The sequence below is a fragment of the Stegodyphus dumicola genome, chromosome X1 (genome assembly GCF_044657685.1).
Source record: "Stegodyphus dumicola isolate Sdum_Otavi_A_Nest chromosome X1, ASM4465768v1".
In the NCBI taxonomy this organism is placed as follows: Eukaryota; Metazoa; Arthropoda; class Arachnida; order Araneae; family Eresidae; genus Stegodyphus; species Stegodyphus dumicola.
The window spans coordinates 67449457-67471934 of record NC_140780.1 but is presented as its reverse complement, the minus strand read 5'-3'; the positions used below and the strand labels follow the sequence as shown (position 1 = coordinate 67471934).

Here is a 22478-nt window from a genome sequence, read left to right as displayed (position 1 = left end):
TTGTCTTGGGTGGAGTGAGAACGTTGATAAATTTTTGTTAGTCTATTTTTCTCTGTAATTTTCTGTCTAATATTCTGTGGGACCGTATAATTAGTCTGTTTTGGAATAAATTTGGCGTGGTTGATGGCTTCGTTGATTTTACTGCTAAGATAGACTGTGGCATCATGAATTTCGCTTTTATTAGTCATTTTAGTGGTAGCAGATATGTTTTCTTCAAGGTGTTAAGCATAGTTTTCCCAATTAATGCGGCACTTTATAGGCGGAAGACCATGCTTTAAGCCATACAAAATGAAGCGTACTGGTAGGTGATCTGAAGAAAGTTCATTATCCACTTGGAGAAAAGGTATTTGAGGAACATTAAAGGTAATTAAGATGTCTAATACATCAGAAGTATTTGAGATTTGATGAAGATGCGTAGGTTCATCTGGACCATAAATGTTGATATCAGGGTTGTTGATGATGTAATTATTAAGAATAATTCCGTCTGGATTATTTCGCCTGGAGTTCCAGTTAGCGTCCTTACAATTTAGGTCCCCCGCAATAATAGTTGGATAACTTGAGAATATTGTCAAGATCTTGAGTGTTGAGGCTATTGTTGAGTGGCTTATAAACAGCAATGATGAGATATTCTTTATTATCACTGTTCAAAATAGATACACTTGCTTCAAAGCTCATAAGGGGAAGAGGAAAGATGGTACTGTTCAGACATTTTTTCATGAGAATAGCTGTACCGCCACTACGATTATGAAGACGGTCAGATCTATAGATGTTGTAGTTGGGAATTTTAAATTTGTCATTTGATTTGAGGTGGGTTTCACTTCATAAAATTACATCCAGACTGTGCTGGTTGATGCAGCTTTGAATTTCAATTTTTTGATTTTTAATACCATTAATATTATAAAATATAAACTTGGCATAATTAATATGTTGCATGGTATTTGGATTAGCCGTATGGGCGTAATTATTGCCGATGCTATTCGCACCACCGGTGCGATTAGCCGCTTAAGCTATTCGCACCAACATTAAGCACGCATGCGCATTGATTTGTAAAAGGCGGGTTTTTACCTTGGCGTAGTTTATCATATTTTAAGCGTTGGCGACTTTCAAAAGTTTAGAATGGAAAATGGGTTCCTTTTCTTATAAAAAGAAGGAACGCATTTCCTTTTATTAAAGTATATATAAAAAAGGCAGATTTTTATGTTCGCAATGTTTATCCTTTTCCTGAACGGTTTGAATAGTTTAAATGACTGATTTAAAGGGGGGGGGAATCGTGCTAACATTTTTTATACTTCTTAGAATACATTTAGCTTTAAAGATGTGTTTTGCTCAATCATGCCTTTAATTCATTCCTCTTTGAAAAATTTCGTCCGATAAAAGATACTAAAAATTAGACAGCGGATTTCTGTGCAGAAAATTTAGACATGAAATAAGTTAAAAGCGATTATATGAAATATTAAATGAATTATTTTGTATGCCTGCTTATTTTTTTTATGGAATTCCTTGGTATTTTCAGGACACAAAAAGTACTTCAAAGAACTTTGAAATATTAGTACAAACACATTAATCAATTAAATTGAAATAAACAATGGGATGTAATTTAAAAGACAGTTATAATTTAATGTAAGAGATTTAGATTTAAAAATTTGCACACACAAATGATTTATCAGATTTTGTAAGGCTTTATTTCATAAATAACTTTAATTTTCAAAATATGGCATTTAAACCTATAAACCTGCGTGGATACTGAAGAAGTGCTGAATATATAAGAATATTATCATTTTCAGTAAGTTTTCTTACTGAATAATAAATTCTGACAGTCCTATGCTATAAGAACAGGTCTAAGTTTGCATAAAAATTCCTCTGTTAAATAAAAGAATTTAAATAATTTCTGTAGCCTTTTTGTCAATACACTAAAGATTTTAACTAATTACTTGTCCTCGCTTGCAATCAGAACCATCATTAAATCCCTATTTTATCTAATCATTTCCTGCACATTATTACTTGCAAATTATTCTCTTGCTGGTGAACTACTAACAAACCTTTCTATTGCTGAGTTAGGGTTAACAACCTTCGCTCTCACTACCGCCTGCCTTACGGAAATCGGCGTAAAATGCTGGTACCTGGGCTGATTGTGCGTATGCGCGAACGTAGGTGGTGTAAATAGGCTTTTAGCTATTCGCACCGTCGGTGCGATTAGCCACTGCGGTAAAATGCTGGTACCTGGGCTGCTTGTGCGCATGCGCGAAAGTAGATGGTGTGAATAGCCTGTTAGCTATTCGCACTGTCGGTGCGATTAGCCACTGCGGTAATTATTCATGCTCGTTCTGGATGAATATCTTTAGTGCGAGCCATTGCAATCTTGAGCCTGGAGTCGGGGTTAGAAGCCTGCTTGTATTGCTGGTAAATTTGGTAAATTTCAGTAATGAACCCGGTGAATTCTTCAAAGGATTGTTTTTCTATGTCTCTGTTTACTGATTTTCGTTTATTTTTGGAGGATTGGTCTTCTTTATCGTTATTCTAGATTTCTTATTTATAGATTTCTTGAGGAATTTCCTGTCATTAACCGTGTTTGGGTAGCTCTTGGTAATCGCTCCATATGATTGGTTGTACGGGGCAGTGCCCAAATTACGTGATTTGGGGGATTCCGAGGATGGACGGCGAGAGTGACGGTCGCTCGTGTGACGAGCTCCCGCCAACTCAGCTTAATTCGGGGAATTTTAATATCGATAATGATGTTATTGATGCGAATATGTGTGATATTAGGGATCAGGCTCCCCCTGTGCAATCTGCGTCACCAGATGACGAACGAATGCAACTCATCATTCAATTTTATGACCTCAAGCAACAGTTCGAGGCAATCCAGCGCCAGAACTTTATGAAAAGAACGCCTTCGCCCCTGGACTTAGCTGGATTGAGCAACTGGACCAAGCAGGTAAGACCCTTTTTCATAAAATCAACGACATTACCAATATCTTAGATGTCCCAATTTTCCACCTTCCATCGACCAGAGAAGAATTTCTTAATATTTTGGAGAGCGAGCGCTTAGCCAAGATGGCTGCCGCTCAATCCACAGAAGATCCTCGCAAGCAAGAGGCATCTATTCCCACGCACGAGGTGCGGGGGAAACCGGTCCAGTCGACGTCATCGCGGAAGCGAAAGACGCACACAATCGACTCTGACGGGTTTATCACCCCCGCGGCTCGAAAGCAAGGGAAGGCGCTTATTGTGGATCTCACAATAGATGATTTGGCACAAAACGCTAAAGAAACAAATGCTACTATTCCAAATTCTAAATTGCTAACCAGTGCAAAAAATGCTACTCCTAAAAAGGAGAGGAGTACTAACAAGTACGAAAAAATTAAAAATTCCTTAATCAGCGATCAAACCAATGACGCAGAAATCGCTACTGCAAGTACTACTGAGGGAGTTAATTCCGAGCAGGCACGGAACGTATCCCCCCCACCGCAGTCTGAGATTCCGGCAATACATCTCAAAAGCAGCAAGAACTGGAAGACACAAGTGTCTTTCATGAGAGAAATTGCCCCTAATTTACGGAGCATCCTGACTGGACCCTATCTAAAAATTTTTGTTCAAACAGAGCTGGAGTTCAGGGAGGTCACCCGCTGGATGAAGCAAGCCGGCATCCAGTTCAAAACTTTTGATCTCAAGCAGGACCGGCCAGTCAAAATTGTCATCAGAGGCCTCCCTGTTGAAACAGACGTCCGAGACATCAAAGAGGAGGTTGAGGCGATGGCATTTAAAGTGCATCGCATCGTTCGGCTTACTCAGCCGAACAATAGTCTGAGCTTATCTACCTCCACTGTCTACAGCACGTGGAAGGCCAGCTTTTCCTGTCAGTGATTTTGATAAACTTTTCAATATTTCAAATCACCTAATAATTGCTGGTGATCTAAATTCACGCCATACCGCATGGTTTTGTTCTAATAGGAACAGGTGTGGTATTAGTCTAAATTCATGGTGCCAGAGTAACCATGTACAGATCATAGCTCCTACCCTCCCGATTTTTTACCCTGTTAGAGGGTCCCCTGCAGTTCTTGATCTGGCTGCCTTTTATAATATATTTTTTCGGCATGAGATAAAAGTGATTCAGGAATTGGACTCTGATCACTACCCCGTTTTGATAACCCTAGATATTCAAAATCGATACTCAAAATTAGAGGAGCAAGTCTCAACAAATTGGGACGACTTTAGATTTATTTTGGAAAAAACTTCACTCCCTCCCATCAAAATTTCCAGCAATTCGGACTTTGACAGGCATATCAAAAGTCTGGAGTCTTTACTGAAAGAAGCGAGAGCTGCGGCTTCAAAACCACACAAACACCCAGGTGCTAGGCTCCCACCTGAGAATAATTCAAAATTAAGCAGCGAAATTACTTGCGAAGGATTTGGCAAAGGTCACGAGATCCCAATATCCGTGCCCAATTTCGCAAGATACAGAACGAGATAAGGACCGAAACCCGCTTATTAAAACAAGCGGAGTGGAAAACATACATTGAGTCCCTAACGACTGAAGACAAATCGATTTGGCGCGCAGCCGCCCGATTACACAAACATAAAACATACATTCCGCCCCTTCAAACGGCCGATGGCGCACAGATGGCCTACACTGACTCAGAAAAGACGAATGTCATAGCTGACAGCCTTGCAACTCAATTCACACCAAACCACGACTCCTACTGTAACCGCCCGGTTACACAGGGGCGCATACAAGCACGGGTTAAAATTTTTTAACACAACCTATCACAACTGAACTCAGGCCAACGGACCCTACTGAAGTCATGGTTTTCATAGATAAATTGAAACCTGAGAAGGCATAGATTCTATTTCGAATCGCATGATCAAAAACTTCCCCCCTATGTTTATCGTATGGATCACGGTACTCATAAATTTAATGCTCAGGAGAAACTATTTCCCCGACTGCTGGAAAATTGCAGCAATCATCCCCATTCCAAAACCGGGACAAAATTTAAACCTGCCCGTCAATTACAGACCCATCAGTCTGTTATCTTCTCTCTCTAAGATCTATGAATTTGTCTTACTTAATCGCCTGAATGAATTCTGTCGGGATCAAAATTTACTAATCCCGGAACAATTCGGCTTCCGACCTAAACACTCCACGGTACACCAGTTACTCCGTGTAGTGGAATTCATTCATGAAGGCTTTCGTAAGCGAGAGAAAACTGGAATTGTCTATCTAGACGTTGCCAAAGCTTTTGACAGGACTTGGCATTACGGGATTATTTACAAGCTCATGCGGCTTGGTTTTTCGGCTCATCTCATTAAAATTATTAACTCGTACTTGACCGGACGCAGTTTCCGCGTGCGAGTTAACCACGAATTCTCCTCTCCCCGCCCAATCTATGCTGGGGTGGCGCAAGGAAGTCTCCTCGTCCCCGCAATCTTTAACCTTTATGTAAATGATATTCCTAAGGCCCCAAATATCGATCTTGCATTATACGCAGACGATACAGCCATCATTTCTCAACACTCAGTTACCTTTCGACCTTAGAACTCTGGCTCGGTCTGTACAAAATCAAAATTAATGTCGCAAAATGTGCTGCCACCATGTTCATCCGAAGAAACATCCCAAATTTACCTAACTTAATGCTCTTCGGCCCAAGGCGTTTGACTTCCGGAGTACCTTCGCAACTTAATGCAATTACCTCCACAACTTCGATAAGGAAACTGAGTTGGATAAGGAAAAGCAATGGCTAAAGGAGAGATGAACAGACCATTAAGGGTTTACACTGAAAGAAATGAATAAGGAGTCCACATATGGGACGAGCATTCTCTCTGCTTTCAACTTGTAATTTAAGATTGAAAGAGAGAAAGGTGTTGATTGAGGCGAATTCCGGAACGCATTGCGTTAATGGAATCGGAAAGGTTGGAAGACAATCAGCCGGGAAACATAATTTTCCAGGGCTTGGGAAAGGTAATATTAGGTAATACGGACAGCCGCAGTGATAGCTAATGCCTTGGGGATGAGCGGGGGGGGGGAAGAGTCTTACGACTAAAACTGGAATCCAGGGAAGAAGGAGCGAAGAGGAGGGGAGGGAGAGTCTATTCAGGAAGGCGAAAAGTTCTCCGACCGCCCGTGGCGAGAGGAGAATAGGAGCAGCTACTGGAGCGGAAAAGAACCGTGAGGAAAGTTAACTGTGAAAAAGACGGAGAAATTATTAGATGAGGATTTAAAGGGACAGAAATAGAGCAAAGGAAGGAAGTAAGAGGAATTAAAGGAAGCGAGATTTAAATTTAATTATTGAAGAAGGTCTTGAAGTGATGAAATGCAAGCTTGTGATACCTGTGCGAAAATAAAGAATTGATAAGTTGTAGTTTGGTAAAAGAAGCACTGCAGGAATAATTATAGAGTAGATTGATTATTGCTGTAGTATTTAAGTCTAAATTTTAATGAATTTAATAGTAGTTAAATAAGTTTGAGTAGGTTGATTTTAATTATTGCTGATTTTTTAAACTTTACTTTAATGTTATAAGTCTGGTCCGTGATATATGAAAAGGTGAGGTCCTGCTAAATGGGGGGAGGTCATGTTTAGTGGTACAGATGTGCGTCGCGATAAACGAGGCCAGATTAGGTCTAGCGGGCGGTGATGTAAAAAAAGAGAGTTAATTAAGGGTCGCCGGGTTAGGCCCGTGAAGTGCTGGTTAAAGTTTAGTTTTAAAAAATTAGAAAGAATTCCTAGTCAAGCAAACACCTCCGCTTTGGCTTCCTAGGAAAGATGTTAAATGTTCTATCAAGAACGCTCCTAGGTCGCTTAGCAGAGCTAGGCTCTGCTGGATTATAAGCAGGAAGTGAGTGCAAGACTGGGTTTTCAATCTGAGATAGTCTATTGAAAAACTTTGCCGAATTTTGCCGAAAAAAGGCATCCAGGGGTAAAATTTTGAGATCATTATGTAGCACTTCATTCCGGACGAAATAATGAGCATTGGTGAGTATGCGAAGCGTAACACTCTGGAATACTTGGAGTTTCTTTAGGTGACTGTTGGCTGCGGTTGACCAGATGATAGCTGCATAGGTGAGGATGGGGAAGATGGTGCTGCGATAAAGTAGGATCTTGTTGCTGAGGGAGAGGTTGCTGGTACGGTTGATAAGTGACATTAGTTGAGTTCTGACAGTTCTTGCTTTGGCTATTGTATAGTTGATATGAGTACTCCAGAGTAGCTTCGCATCTAGATAAACTCCCAGATATTTATAGGATTCCACCCAGGGTATCTCCTCTTCAAATAACCTGAGTGGTTGGAGTTGACTATGGACATTCCTCTTTCTGGAAAAGAAAACGGTGGCGGCACTTTTTGCGACGTTAATTTTGATTTTCCAGGTAATGAGCCAGGACTCCAAGTCTGTTAAATAAAGTTGGAGGTGATTAAGAGTGGGTCGTTAAGTGTTGGGTGCTGAGAAATGATGGCTGTGTCGTCTGCGTAAAGGGCTAGATCGACACTTGGTGATTGTGGTATGTCATTTACATACAAGTTGAAGAGCGTAGCGCTAAGAATTCCTCCCTGAGGCACCCCCGCCAGGATAGGGCGAGGAGAAGAGACAGAATATTTGACTTTAACAGAAAAGGTACGATTATTGAGGTAAGAGTGCATTATGTGCACAAAATTAGCCGAAATTTCAAGTCGCATGAGCTTGAATAAAATTCCGATATGCCAACACCTGTCGAAAGCCTTTGCTACGTCTAAATAGACTATAGTTGTAGGCTTTCCACTGTGAGATCCTGTGTGAATGATTTCTACTACCCTCAGTAGCTGGGTCTGAGTTGAGTGTTTTGCGCGAAAGCCGAATTGTTGAGGAATAATGATATTTCGGCTTCGGCAGAAATCATTCAGGTATCTAAGCAGAATAGCTTCATAGATTTTACTAAGTGAAGACAGGAGGCTGATCGGTCTATAATTTTGAGGGACCTCAGGGTCCATGCCAGGTTTTAGAATAGGAATGACTAAAGCATTCTTCCAGCTAGTAGGATAATATTTTAACCTTAGCATTGAGTTAATCAAAACTGCTAGGTAAAATATGAATTTAATAGGCAAATTTTTAATCATGCGATTAGAAATCCTATCAAGGCCGGGTGCTTTTGCAGGGGTGAGATTTTTGACAATTGCAGAAATCTCAGTCATGGTTGTGGTAATGGGTTCCTCAGAATGTGTATCTGAGGAGAGAAATTCTTCAACTTGGTGTTGGACTTCATGCGTGTGCGTTGCACAGGTATCGAACATGAGTCCAGTGTTTAATGAGAATTGTGTTTGAAGACTGTGTGCTATGCGTTCAGCCTTCTCAGTGTCTGTTAATGCCATCCGGTCATTGACCGTGCCCATTAGGGGGGAGAATGTCATGTTTAGGTTTGCGTAGCCGTGCGCTAGCAACCCAGAGGCTATTGTCAGAAGTCTTTAAGGACTTAAGGTAATTTGAATATTTATCATCTGCAAATTTTTTAATGTCAGACTTGATCTCATTCTGGATTCTTCGCAGTTGTACTCGAGTGGATTCTAAACGTGTGTTTTGCCAATCTCTGCGAAGACGGTTTTTAATTTTGATTTTATCCTTAATGTAGTCAGGTAATTTATAGTGATTAGGTCTAAATTTGGGTTTGGAAGCAGCTGTGAACGCACTTCCCAAGGTTTGGTTGAGCCTGTCAATGGCTAAGTCAACCCCCTGATTATCGTTAATTTTGATAGGGGGGAGAATACCATTTTCCAAAACATACCGAAAGTTGTCCCAGTTAGTCGAGACTTGCGCCGGTAAATTTTGATTGATTTTGGTAGTTTTAAGGGTGAGGTTAACCGGATAATGGTCAGAGGACAATTCCGGAATCACTTTGATCGAATAATCTAATGGAATATTTTTAAATAAGGCCAAATCAATAATGGAAGGAGCACCTAATCCCCCAGGAAACTGGTAATGGGTAGGTGAGTTCGGCGCTATAATTTGGATACGGGCGTCCTGAGCCCAAATTTTGAGTTTATCGCCATAGTTGTTGGCAGTGACACAATCCCAACTTCTATGACGGGCATTTAAATCTCCTGCGATAATCAGGTTATTTGCAACACCACTTAATTTTCTGAGATCAGAGAGAAATGCAGGTCCCTGTCTCGGAGGCATGTAGCAGGACGCTACTGCTATTGGGGGGGGAATTTTGAATATGAATTTGGATAATTGTCGCTTCTAGGGCCTCCAGTGGTGGTGTGGGTATTCTAGAATGCTTTAAAGAGCGTTTTACATAGATGCTAGTACCGCCACTAGCACGAACAGTGTCACTGATGCATACCTCTCTATCATTTCGGTAGCAGAAATAATTCGCGATGTTCGCGCTAAGTCCCTCAACCAGATGTGTCTCCTGAACGAGGAACAGGTCCATGTGATGCTCATTAATAAAATCCCGGACTTCGTGGATCTTGTTCTTTATTCCGTTGGCATTCCAGAACGAAATCAGGAGATCTTCTTCTCTATTTGAGTCGTTGAACTTGATGTTTTAGTTGAGGAGTCCAACGTAGGCTTCATAAATAAAAAATGCTCTCTCAGGTCCGGTGGAGACTGTCCGTAGCTGAGGCAGGGCATTTTTAAAGGCTTTCAATAGGGTTTTATGTTCGATTCCAAATTCTGATGAGATCTGGAATACGCAACGGAGGGTATCAGTGCAGCTGTAGTCCTCAGGAGATGGGGCTAGAGCCTGGGCCGGTGGTGCTGGCTGTGGTGCATGTTGCAGTGCCGGGGCTTGCTTGGGGGCTTGCTTCTGGCCTTGCTTCTGGCCTTGCTTCTGCTCCGAAGTCATATTAAGTCCGGAATTTTTTCGTCCGGAAGCGATTTCGCTAAATAGGGGATCTGTACCACTAAGGAGAGGTTTAGCTGGCGCCGGTACAAATTTTGATTTCCCGCTATCCTTACGAATATTGGGGTTTTCGCCCTTGTTCATGGGATTCCTGGGACAGTGGAACCAGTTGGCCGCATGCTGACCAAGGCAGTTCGCACATGTGTTTGGTTCCTCAGAATCTTTGGTACACTGGTACGCAAAATGCGGGCCAGCGCACCGCAGGCATTTGATGGGAAGCGTGCACACCGCTGAACTGTGGAAATATCCTTGGCAGCGCCAACACTGACTGGGTCCCTTTTTTTCATGGTGTTTTTCCACTTTTATTTCTACTCCGAACATTAGAGTTTCCTCGAAGATGTCGTATACATTCAACGAGGGGTTCAGTTGAATTAAGAACAAGGGCATTGGATAACGGGTTTTATGCCGACGTAGTTGCGTGACACTGATCACCGAATAGCCTAATAGCTGAAGTTCGGCTTTGATTTTCTCAGGTTTTGCGTTGCTTGGCAGTCCCCTAAGCATGGCCTTTACTGGGCGATCTTGTTTGAGATTGAATGATTTATACTCGGCCCCCTGATTATTTAAAATTTGGGCGACCGAGCGGTAATCGTTCTCATTCTGCATCTCTATTCGAAGATATTTGCCTTTCATGCGGCATATGGCTGTTGGAACTTCAGACTGCACAAGCGAAGTCAGGAATTCAAAGTCCTTAGGGTCTACAAAAAATAGGGAATTCTCTTTTTCGACCCTTCGGACGAGCTATTGCTGGGGGGGGAGTACCGGTTTCAGCGCTCTCCTCGTTGTTCTGAATGACTGGTTGCCTAGGCAACGAGCTTTGCTCTGTGCGTTGGGTGGGGGGGAGATCATCAGAATTCTCACTCCAAAATGGAGGCAGGCTATTGTTATCAGCGCTACGTGCAATGAGATGGCGGGGTGGCTGTTGGAAGCCATCTTTGTCCACTTTCCTGATTTTTTTGTTTTTGGGCGAGGTTGGAGTATTTTCGCGCTTACTAAGAGTTTATTTTTCTAAATTTTGGCTATTGCTAGCTATGATTTTGTCGGCTTGTAATTTTGCCGGTTTTAAAAGTGGTCGTTTGACTGGGGAGTTTTTCCCGACATTTTTGTCCTGGTCGCTGACTTTAACGTCAGTTTTAGAATTATTATTAGTTGTTTTAGTAACATTTACCAGCTTTTGTATGCATTCCTCCTCTGTAGGAGGGATGCTGAATAGAGGGAAGTTTAGACGTTTGGCAAGAGAGGTTAAGGAAGTAAGTGTTACCTGCGACTCTTGCTTGATGCACTTGAGGTCAAAGGAAGCACATGGCGTCGATCTTCTGGCTCTCGATAGGTGCTGTTCCAGCTCTGTAAACCTGGTCTTTAGCAGATATAGTTGTTTTATGTGAATCAGAAGGTTCTCTGGATTGACATCAATTCCGTTGTTGTCCAAAGAGACAGGGGGTGCTTGATCAGATGCTGCTGTCGTATCCATAGGATCAGCGGTTAGGGTTCGTGAAGTGCCGGCCATTTCTTCCGGTTTCTCGTTCGCGTTGTTGCTAGGTGAGGAGCTCTCGAACGTGCGTCCGTCACTCATGGTGGCTACCCTGAGAATGATGCTCTTCGGTGAAACCATTCCCTGGGTCTCTTCTTACCAATATCTAGGTGTTTTACTAGACTCAAAATTAACTTGGCAGCCTCACATCCGCAAAATCATAGTGGGTGCGACAGCTGTCAAAACCGCCCTACGCCCCCTTCTAGCTAGTCATAGCGACCTGTCAACTGATAACAAAATCTTGCTCTACAAATCAATGATTAGGCCGGTTCTTACGTATGCGTGTCCCGTATGGGGCCCATGTGCACTGACTAACAGAAAACATGTCCAAATTTTTCAATCTAAAATGCTTCGGCAAATTCTAAAAGCTCCGTGGTTTGTACGGAACGAAGAGATTCATAACGACCTCAAAATTATGCCCATTAATCGCTATATACAGCGACTTTCGGAAAAATTTTTCAAAAATATTCAACGTGTTGCAAATCCTGTGCTTCATATGCTACCCGTATACGATCCTGCTGTTGCTTCTTCCCGAAAAAGACCCAGAGCGGTTCTTAACAGGGAATATTCAGCTCTGCCATTTAAACGGGCTAGATATGAGCACACTGATAGCCACGTGAATAACTACCTCTCGTTCCTTAACCCCCCGCCTCTAAAGTTCTTTAATGCACACGGCATTAACTCGAGGAACCCCCTTTAAGTTTCTTTAATAAGAAACACCACAGTCAAATAGGACTGATTTAAAATACTTTAACCTATCAAATGAAATAAAACTGTAAAAGATTTTTAAATTATAGCTTCTCTCTTCCTTTAAAAAGGAACTTTCTTAGGCGCTTAACAGCGTCCTTTTTGGCCTTTAAAAACCGCATTGAATAGCTGTCAAAAATGAAACTTCTCCCTCCCAGCTGATCACTGACAGAACTACTTCTTCTAAAAAACGACCCAGAGCAATCTTACAAGCTGATTATGCTCAACTACCTTTTAAACGGCGTCGGTATTGGAATACAGACGCCCAAGTGGATGCTTTCCTCTCGTTCCGAAACCCCAACCGTCCCCGCGTTAACAATGCGTAAGGGCATTGACCGGGGGTACCCTGTTCTTTAACTCTTTAAGAAGAGTCTTCTAACGTTTCTTTAACAAGGGACAACTTATCTCCGCAACCGCACGCGAGTGCACTTAATTTCTCAATAGCTTCTTAAAAGCTTCTTTTCCACCCGCTAAACGGGTTGCTTTCGATCCCCTAAGGGGACCTTTTAACGTCGCACTAAATAGCGACCAATAATTTTCTTCTCCTGCTTCAGTGTATCACACTGAACTGCTACCAGAACCCGCCCAACGGGTTTCACCCCCAGCCCTTTTTGCCCAACTCTCCGGATTGTCCTAAGGATTTTATTTTGCTGTTGATATCAAGAATCAAGGAAATGTATTGCACCTTTTTATTCTTTTCAAAACTTTTTGAATGTTGACTCCTCTCTCAAAATTTATTCCTGGCCCTTTTTAAACACAAAATTTAATTTAAAGACTTTCTAAGAGTTTTCCTTTTTTCTCATGCGGAAGGCATTATCTGAAAAGCTTTTATTTTTATAATTAGGCTTCAAAATTTTCCCTTATTAGATGAACCCCTCTTTTGATGTAATTATTCTATCTCTGATGATGCGGAGTTAATAGCCTAGGCTAGCGCACTCCGTAAATTAACTTCCTTGATCCTGGATGACGTGATTGGCTGACAGTAGAGTGAGTCTGGTGATTTTGCATATTTGGGGAATTGTTTGGTGTTTCTTCATTAATTTTTTCAATATCTATATTTCCTGGTCTTTTGGGGCATTCCTTACTGCAAGATGCATGTCTTCCTCCACAGAGGACACATTTCGCAGGAAATTCTTTACCTGTTTGAGGGCACTGGAAGGATTTGAGATTCTCGGCGCATCTGACGTTTTGTCAACGAACGTTTCTTCTTAACACGTGTTCCTCAATTTCCTGTACAGGCGGTCACAAAAGTATTCAATTACCGGTACCCTATCAGAAAATGACAAGATGGCGTTTTTTCTCTCTATCTCTCTCGTATTATTCCATCCTAGGTTTTCTTCTTTCCCCATCTTGGAAAAGACTGAAAAATGGTCACTATCTCTCTTTGAATTGGGACGCCATTTTGAGAAAAGCGGACGACATCACCTTGGAGAACGGATATGACCCAAGGAGGTTAGAATATAAGGAGGAGGGTTCGCAGTTTCCTCCACTATCGGGAAATGAAACTTCACCGAACAAGCGGCGTCCATGTTTGTAACTTCAAAACATTGCATTACGTCAGTGAAAAGTACGTGTTTTTAAGCTGTTCCGTGCATGTATTTTCCACTAAATATATGTAAAATTTATAATAAAATACCCGTAATTTACTACGTACAGAAAATCATTAAGAAATAGTTCGAAATCTAAATGCATGTGCATAACATTAAAGCCTTTAAAAATAGAATTTGTTTAGGTTTTATTAGCAACCTGTTGGGTGTACTTTCCAGTTTTTCCTTTAAGAAGTGATATTTCTGATTTATTCACAGTATTGTAAAATTTTAAAGAATCATTTAAATTTGTATATTTATTGTATAATTTGTATAATTATACACAAATTTGTATATTTAACCTGAAATTAATAGCAGATAATTATCTAAAAAAATAGTCACAGGTTGCATTTTTTTTTAAATGAAAGTTTTAAACTCTTTTCACAACTAACAATTTTATAACAACAAGAATATAAATATTATTAAAATAAAACAGATTTATGTGAATTCAGTGATTTCAGTTTATGCGCGTTTCATATTTAAGAATCTGAAAGAAATTGCCTTGAATTAAGCTAAATTAGAGAAATATACCTATATTTTTGGATACATCTTTACACATGTTCAGTTGTGTAAATATTTTATTGCTATACTGCCCACAAATTTGTAAATTTATGCAAAAACATTTTAACAACAGAAAAGTTAGTTTATCTTGATCAAATGCACAAATTATATTCTTAACAGTTCAAAAATTTTAAATTGAATAATAATTAATACATAAAGAAAAGCATTACTTTATTTAATACCTTTAAAAACCATAAAAATAGTAACAATTGGTGTCTAATTTTTCATGAAATTTATCAAACGAATTACCTAAAACGTTCAAATTATACAGTTTAAATCCTAGCATACATCATTTTGTGTTAAGGAACAAAGATTCCAGCTATAAGCAGAAACATTAAAATGTATTTAACATATTTTGATTATTATTAAGTCCCTTTTTTACATCTGGAAAAAAAAAAAAAAAACATGACATTGTGATATTTTTTTACCATAGTTATCAAATTACATAAAAAAAAAAAGAAAATCAATACTTACGCGTGAAAAGTAATCCCAGGAATCTTTTTCAAAAATCTTTTTGTGCATCCATATACAACACAAGATGACATGCTTCAAAAAGAAAAGAAAAAAAAATATTCCAATTACAGACTTCCTTGCACAAGTCAAAGCGATAACAGGAACATGGCCGCCAAGCTTCACCGTTTGAGTTCAACCTTCCCGCCTTCTATTCTAACCTCCTTGATATGACCAAAAAATATGTATTGTTGTTACATAGACATTCTTTGATATGACCGCTCACCACGCCCAAAGAATATCCTACCCATATCCCTCTCTTTGAATTGGGACGCCATTTTGGGAAAAACCGGACGACTCCATCTTGGAAAAACGGCATTAGATATGTTTTGGCTTGCTGTATTTAAGTTGGGGTGGAATCCAGTCAGCTAGGCATGTTCTTTTCCTCGGTGAAATATTGCTGTCATTTCGTTGAAAGTGACCTGGTAATATTTCAGGATAAACCCTCGTACGTTGGGCTAAGCTGTCACCTCTCATGCATGAGAGTACTTAGGTAAAGAACTTAAAATTAGAAACGTTTCTTACGTTAAAATTCTGATTGAAATACTTTTTTTAAGTTATGTGACATAACTTTCCAAAATGTCACTAATTGTGTGTGTGTGAATTAAGGTAGTTTAATATATAACACCTGCTTCAAAAATAAAAGTAAAGTTTATTTTGTTTATTTGTCATTTAAAATTAGCGGCTTATTGTCTTTCGGTGCCATCTTTCTACCATCGCCGAAATTATTTACTCTTCTTGAAGATCATTATCCCATTTATTCTGTGTATCCGTAATAACTGTATAATTTGTTTTTCTTTCATTGTTCATGTTGTACCCATACATTAAAAACCTCTTTCGCTTACTGTACTTCTGTCGTATTAGGAAAATCATTTGCTTTTCTATTGACTGCAGTCATGATTTTAGTAACAATGTAGCACATTGCTGGAATTTAAAACAAAGAAGGCTACTTTTGAAGTTATATATATATATAGAAACAATATTAGATATTTCTCTTTGTGTATAATTATTCTTTAACTTCAAAGTAGTTAAAATCTAATGATTCCATTTTTCCCCCTCTTGGCCTCTTCTAGTGTAATTTGTCATCATTTTTGTGCACTCTTGGATTGCAGAACATGATATCATGAAAGAAAAAGAACGGAGAAATAGTGCAGAGCAAAAAGACATCTGTGGCTGGTAATTCTTGTATTTTCACTAGAAATGCTTGAATGTTATAATTTGTAGGTCACTTTTCACATGTTGCTTTATATTGGAGTTTTACTACTTATTTATTTTACGTGAACGCTTCACATTATGTTTTAATGTTTAGGGTAGCATTTATGCATTAATTTCTTAGGTTTTGAATTCCATATTGAAGAGTCTGAATTGGTTCTTTCTTTATATTGTATTGTAATATTCGTAGTGAGATTGAACTGTTAATCACACTATAATTATCAGAAGTCTGAGATTTGTTAGAGTTCTGTTGCTTCTTAGTGGTTTCAAAATTACTGCTGTAGTGTAATTTTTTCCCAAGTGGCCTATAAAATTATGAGGGTACACTTTTAGCTTTTAGAAACTATTTATTTACAATCTTAGAATGTATAATCACAGAGAACTGAAATACCAGCATAGTTCTATTTTTCAAATCTGTATCCAAAGTGTTGCCAATTACAAGTTACTAAATATTAAATGTTACCATTTACAAATTATTAAATATTACATCTTCCGTTTTTTTAAAGAGTTCAAAAGTTTTAATAGTCTAAAATCAGTCCAAATACCTGGCCGGCTTTCTAATCAGTCTCCCACTTCTAGTTCTTAGCTCACCGTTCCTTGTTTCTGAGTTAGCAGAGTTTGGTAGTTGATCTTCTAAACTTTGCCCTTGAGAATATCTGGAATCATATCCTTTTACATCTGTTTTCTGTGTATTAACTCCTTGTTCTGTTCCTCTGATATTCTCATCAACAGCTGAACTGTTTTCTCTAATATCTTTTCTATTTCTTCTCAATACTGATCCACCTGATCTAAGTATATATGATCTAGGCGTCTCATGCACTTCTTCTACAACTGCTGGTTTCCAGCGATTATCGTGATATATCCGAACACAATCTCCTTTATTTAGTGATGGTAATGTTTTTGTATGACGATCATAATATGACTTCTGTTGAGTTCTTTCTTGGTTGATTTTTTCTTTTACATTTCTCACAACTTGAGGTTTAAGTAATTCTTCAGATGTAGGAAGAATTGTTCTTGTTCTACTCATAAGTCGTTGAGCTGGTGATCCTAGCATCTCATTTGTTGGAGTGTTCCTATGAGCTAACAAAACTAAATAAGGATCAGCATGATCTGCTTGAGCTTTCTTTAACAATTTCTTCGCCGTTTGTACTGAACGCTCTGCTAATCCGTTCGACTGTTGATGGTATGAACTGCTTGTTATATGTTTAAATTGGTATTTCTTTGCAAATTCTGAAAATTCTTTACTTGCAAACTGAGGTCCATTATCAGATATCACTATCAATGGTATACCGTATCTTGCAAAATGAGATTTCATGTAACTGATCCCTGTGTGACTTCGAGTATCCGGTAGTTTGGAGATTTCAAAAAAGTTTGAATAGTAATCTACAATTAATAAATATACATCTTTGTTAGTCTTAAATAAATCTGTCGCAACTAAGGTAAATTGGGAATTTCATGTGGTATCATAGGCTCTCTTATGTTTTTGTTCTGGTATTCATTACATATAGAACATTTTGAAATTTTATCTTCTATCTGCTTGTTCATAAGTGGCCAAAACAAAACATCTCTAGCTCTTTTCTTACATTTTTCTATACCAAAATGACCCTCATGAATTAAATTTAACATTTCCTTTTGCATAGATAAAGGAATAATTACCCTTCCTCCTTTGAAAAATAAGTCATTTTCCATTGTCAACTCTATCTACAATTAATAAATATATCCCAAATACTTTACAAAGTCCCAAAATACTTTGACTTGAGGTTCTACCTGATGTTTCCTTTCTGGCCAGCCTCTCAGAATATATTTCTTTAAGCACTGTAGTGTAGCATCACATTCACTTTCTTTCTTCAATGCATAAATTTTGTCATCAGATGCTGGAGTCAGTGTACAAATTTCTGTATCTTCGTCATTATCTTCTGTTGTATTCAAATTTGCTCTACTCAAAGTGTCTGCTATTAATAAGTCTTTCCCCTTTTTGTATTGTACATCTAGATCATATTTTTGTAAATTTAACAGCATTCTTTGCAATCGCTGTGGTGCTTTAAAAAGAGGTTTCTTAGTTATGCTTTCTAATGGTCGATGATCAGTTTCAACTGTAATACGTTTGCCATATATATATTGATGAAATTTAGAACATCCAAAAGTAATAGCTAAAAGCTCTTTTTCTATCTGAGCATAATTTTTCTGACTTTTTGTTAGAGCTCTGGAAGCATAAGCAATTGGTTGGTTTTCATGTAGTAAAACAGCACCTAATCCTTCAGAACTTGCATCTACTGAAAGAGTTACATCCTTATTAACATCGTAGAATTTTAATACGGGTGCTTTTGCAATCAATTCTTTAAGTGTTTCGAAAGCTTTTTGATGCTTTTCAGTCCAGTGGCAGGGGACATTTTTCTCAAGTAACTGTCTTAATGGTGCAGTAATAGTACTTAAGTTAGGAATAAATTTGGCTAAATAATTAATCATTCCCAAAAATCTTTGTAGCGAAGGCACATCTGTAGGTTCTGGCATTTTAACAATTGCTTCCACTTTAGAAAAATCAGGTTTTAGTCCATTTTCACTTAACTCGTGCCCTATATAATTCACACGATTAACTTTTATTTTACATTTAGCCTTATTGAACTTCAAATTATTTTCTCGTGCTCTCTGGAGTACTTTTTTAAGTCATAGCTCACGTTCCTTTTCATTAGATCCCCATATTAAGATATCATGTATAATACATTCAACGCCTTCTAGACCTTCTATTATTTGGCTTAATTTTCTTTGGCAAATTTCTGGAGCTGAACATATGCCAAAAGGTAATCTTTTAAATTTGTATCTGCCAAAAGGTGTATTGAATGTACACAAATTACTACTTTCTTCGTCAAGCTGGATTTGCCAAAAAGCACTATTAGCATCTAAAACAGGAAATATTTTTGCGTTAGGCATTCTAGTGACAACTTCGTCAATGGTTAACATCGGATAATGTTCTCATTTTATAGCTTTATTTAAATCTCTAGGATCTAAACATATTCTTATTTTGTTCGGTTTGACAACTGTGACCATTGAATTTACCCATTCAGTTGGTTCTCTTACTTTCTCAATAACATTTAAATTTTCTATTCTTTGTAATTCTTTCTTAACTTTATCACATATAGCTATGGGTATTTTTCTTGGAGGATGAATGACTGTGTTACATCTTGTTTTAACTGGATTTTATATTCTCTATTCAAACAACCTAAGCCTTCAAATACATCTTTGTATTCCTCCAATAAGTCTTCAGTGTAAACAGACATTACTTTCTGAATCAAACCTAGTTGCAAACATGATTTTAATCCTAACATAGAAGGTACTTCTTTGTCAATAACTTGGAATTCCACAACATAATTATTTTTTCCATATTGGCAGTTAAGTACTACTTTTCCTAAAGTATCCATTTTATTCCCAGAGAATGTAACTAATCTTTTAATTTCAGACTTCTGTATCGGAACATTTAGCAATTTCACTTTGGTTTTAGAAATAACATTGCACATTGCTCCAGTATCTAACTGCAAATTTAGTTTACTTTTATTTACATTAACGTCAACAGTCCATTTCTCTTCCTTGTTATCTGAATTAAGGTTTAATGTGCCAACATAAAATTCTAACTCTTCCTCAGAGTCATGATTTATTAATTTAATTTGTCTATCTTTTTTGTTTACCTTGACTGCTTCATTTTTTATTATATTGCTTTTACACTGACTTGCGAAATGATTTGCCTTTTTACATTTATGACAGATTTTTCCATATGCTGGACACATTCAATACTGATGAGATGTTCCACATTTAGAACAAATTTTTGTCTTTTGTTTATCGGTATTTACCTCTTTGTAAGTATTCTTATTATGTTTACTTGGTTTCTTTTTCACTAAGTTTACAGCAGTTTCCTCATCTTTTATGATTTTCATTTGATGTGCACTTATTTCAGCAGATCTGTATATATCAAGAGGTTTTTCTAATGTTAATTCTGTTTCATGTAACAATCTTGCTCTCACTATATCATCTTTAATACCACAAACAATTTTATCCTTTATTAAACTATCCGTTAATTGTGCAAACTCACATGTTCTAGCTTTATTTCGAAGGTCAGTTACGTATTCATCTATGTTTTCTGACGCGGTTTGATTTCTAGTAAAGAATAAATGTCTTTCATATGTAATATTTTTCTTAGGAATACAATATTCCGTAAATTTTGTTTTAATTTCACTTAATTTAATTTCTTTACCCTCTTCTATAGGAAATGTATTATATATTTCAAGACCACAAATTCCTATTACATGAAGAAAAGTATTAACTCTTACCTTCTCTTCTTTATTATGTAATTCGCTAGCTACTTCATATATTTCAAATGATTGCAGCCATCTCTGCCAATTCCAAGCTAGATTTCCATCAAATTTCATCGGCTCTGGTGGTTTTAAACTTTTCATTTTGAAAGCAAAACACTCCTGACACCATATAAAATTATGAGGGTACACTTTTAGCTTTTAGAAACTATTTATTTACAATCTTAGAATGTATAATCACAGAGAACTGCAATACCAGCATAGTTCTATTTTTCAAATCTGTATCCAAAGTGTTGTTAATTACAAGTTACTAAATATTAAATGTTACCATTTACAAATTATTAAATATTACAATTACGAGGAGGAGGCTAAGCATTTTCCTCTCTGTCTGGCCTAATATTTTCCTTGCCTAATGTGGTCTTCTCTTCCCAACAGGTAAGTGTAATTGCACTTTCTGTGTATAAACCAATTTTGTTTCAGTTTTTTCCGAATTTAGATTCTCTCTATGAAGTGCTGTTTCTCTTAAAACCATTGAAAGTTAAATGTTGAACAAAAAAGAAATGTAAATAAAAATTTAATGAGTACTCGTAATGCAAGTTAGTGGGGCCAAATTGTCTTCTGTTAAGGCTGCTCAAAATGTGTTTTTATTAGTTGTTTTAAGCATACTTTATTATATTTTCCCCTTAATCTCAACTATTTTGGCATATTGTGAAGTTTTATGAACCTATTTGCGAAGATCTATTTAAAATTGATTCCACAAATAAAAATTCGTTTTGAAATAAAATCAGAGATGTTTTATTATTATCGAAGTAAAATTCTGCAGATTAACTTTCAACTTTGTTTTGCAAAGCACTCTGAAAGTTTCTTTTGGACTTCTTTCCGTTCTCTTGGCAAATGCATGACAGAATTATTTTTTGAGAAAGCTGATGTCTTTTGCTTATAAGAATGATTGATGCAACTGTATGGGTGTCGCTGTAAAGTGCACGTTTCCCAGTGTCCTGTTTCTTCCTTAATTGGGTCATTCTCCGCTAGATCAGACATTGCTTTTGTGTTATTTAACAATTCCTTCATCTTATCTTCAGTTAAAAGCTCTTCTTCATAATGAGCACTTTTATTATCAAGGGGTTTTATAAGACCTCAATTCTTCTTTTGTAATTTTCTGATTCATTGTTTGAATTCTCTGTCTTCCATATGTGAAAATTCTTTGGCATCGTTTCCTTTTGAGATTTGTAAGAATTTTTGGACTTCATTTTCAGTCGATGGAAATTGTTTAAAGTAGCAGATAAATTCTTTCCGGTGTTGATGGATGAATGTAGCACCACGTATGAATGAAATTCTAGCAGTGGACAAATTAAATGGGATCCTTTAAGGTACTGCTATATGCGAAATCACGCTTTACAATTCTGCGCTTAGCAAGTACTGGCGGTATTAAAAATGATAGACTACAAAACATGACTTGAAGAATCGTATGAGTTATGTGGAATGCAGATTGGGAGTTTAGTCGTGATACGTAAACAGTCTATACAGATGACCGGAAATAAGAAAAATTTAGATGGGTGTACTATAAAGTATTTTACTCCTGCACTATGGATTAGTCATAAACAGTACTTGTGTAAAAACAGATTAAAGTATATGAATTCCCTGTTTAAGAAAGGAATTTCTCTATGACAGTATGCAGTCTGTATCATAGCTGGAATAGCGAGGTGTTGTGTCTTCAGGGAAACAAAATCTGTTATTCTGTAATTTTTCCTGAAAATGTGTGTTTAAATTTTGTTACCTAGGTAACCTATTTTTAACACTTTCTATATCAAAATGAAACCAAATACAGACAAAGAAATAAAATTGCACTCCTTCCCTTGGTGCAGTTATTAACAACTTTAACTTAATGGGAGCCAATTTTAAGTTTATAAAATTTTGGCTAGCTGCAATTATATATTGCACTTTTAATATTTCAGTTATAATTGCATTACACAAAGTATAAAAGTGTGTGGTATAATATGTTAAAGAAAAGGTATACTCTTTGTATTATTTACAAAAAAAATTCAGCAAGATGAAAATTAAATACAGGGAAATCATATTTTAATGTGAAATTTAGCTTTCCATTTCTTCTGAAAGTTTTTTTTCTTCCTCGGGTACATGCTATGTTATGGCTAAATCCATGCAGTCG

At 37.5% G+C, this 22478-nt stretch overlaps 1 long non-coding RNA gene across 3 annotated transcripts in view; it reads left to right on the top strand.

The window, feature by feature from the left end:
• Positions 1-22478, top strand: part of LOC146993172 (uncharacterized) — an 880419-nt gene that overhangs the window by 819245 nt on the left and 38696 nt on the right. For all 3 annotated transcript variants that reach the window (XR_015038634.1, XR_015038635.1, XR_015038636.1), the window contains one exon: positions 15872-15974. This is a non-coding gene — a long non-coding RNA (uncharacterized LOC146993172). The remainder of the gene's footprint in view (positions 1-15871; positions 15975-22478) is intronic.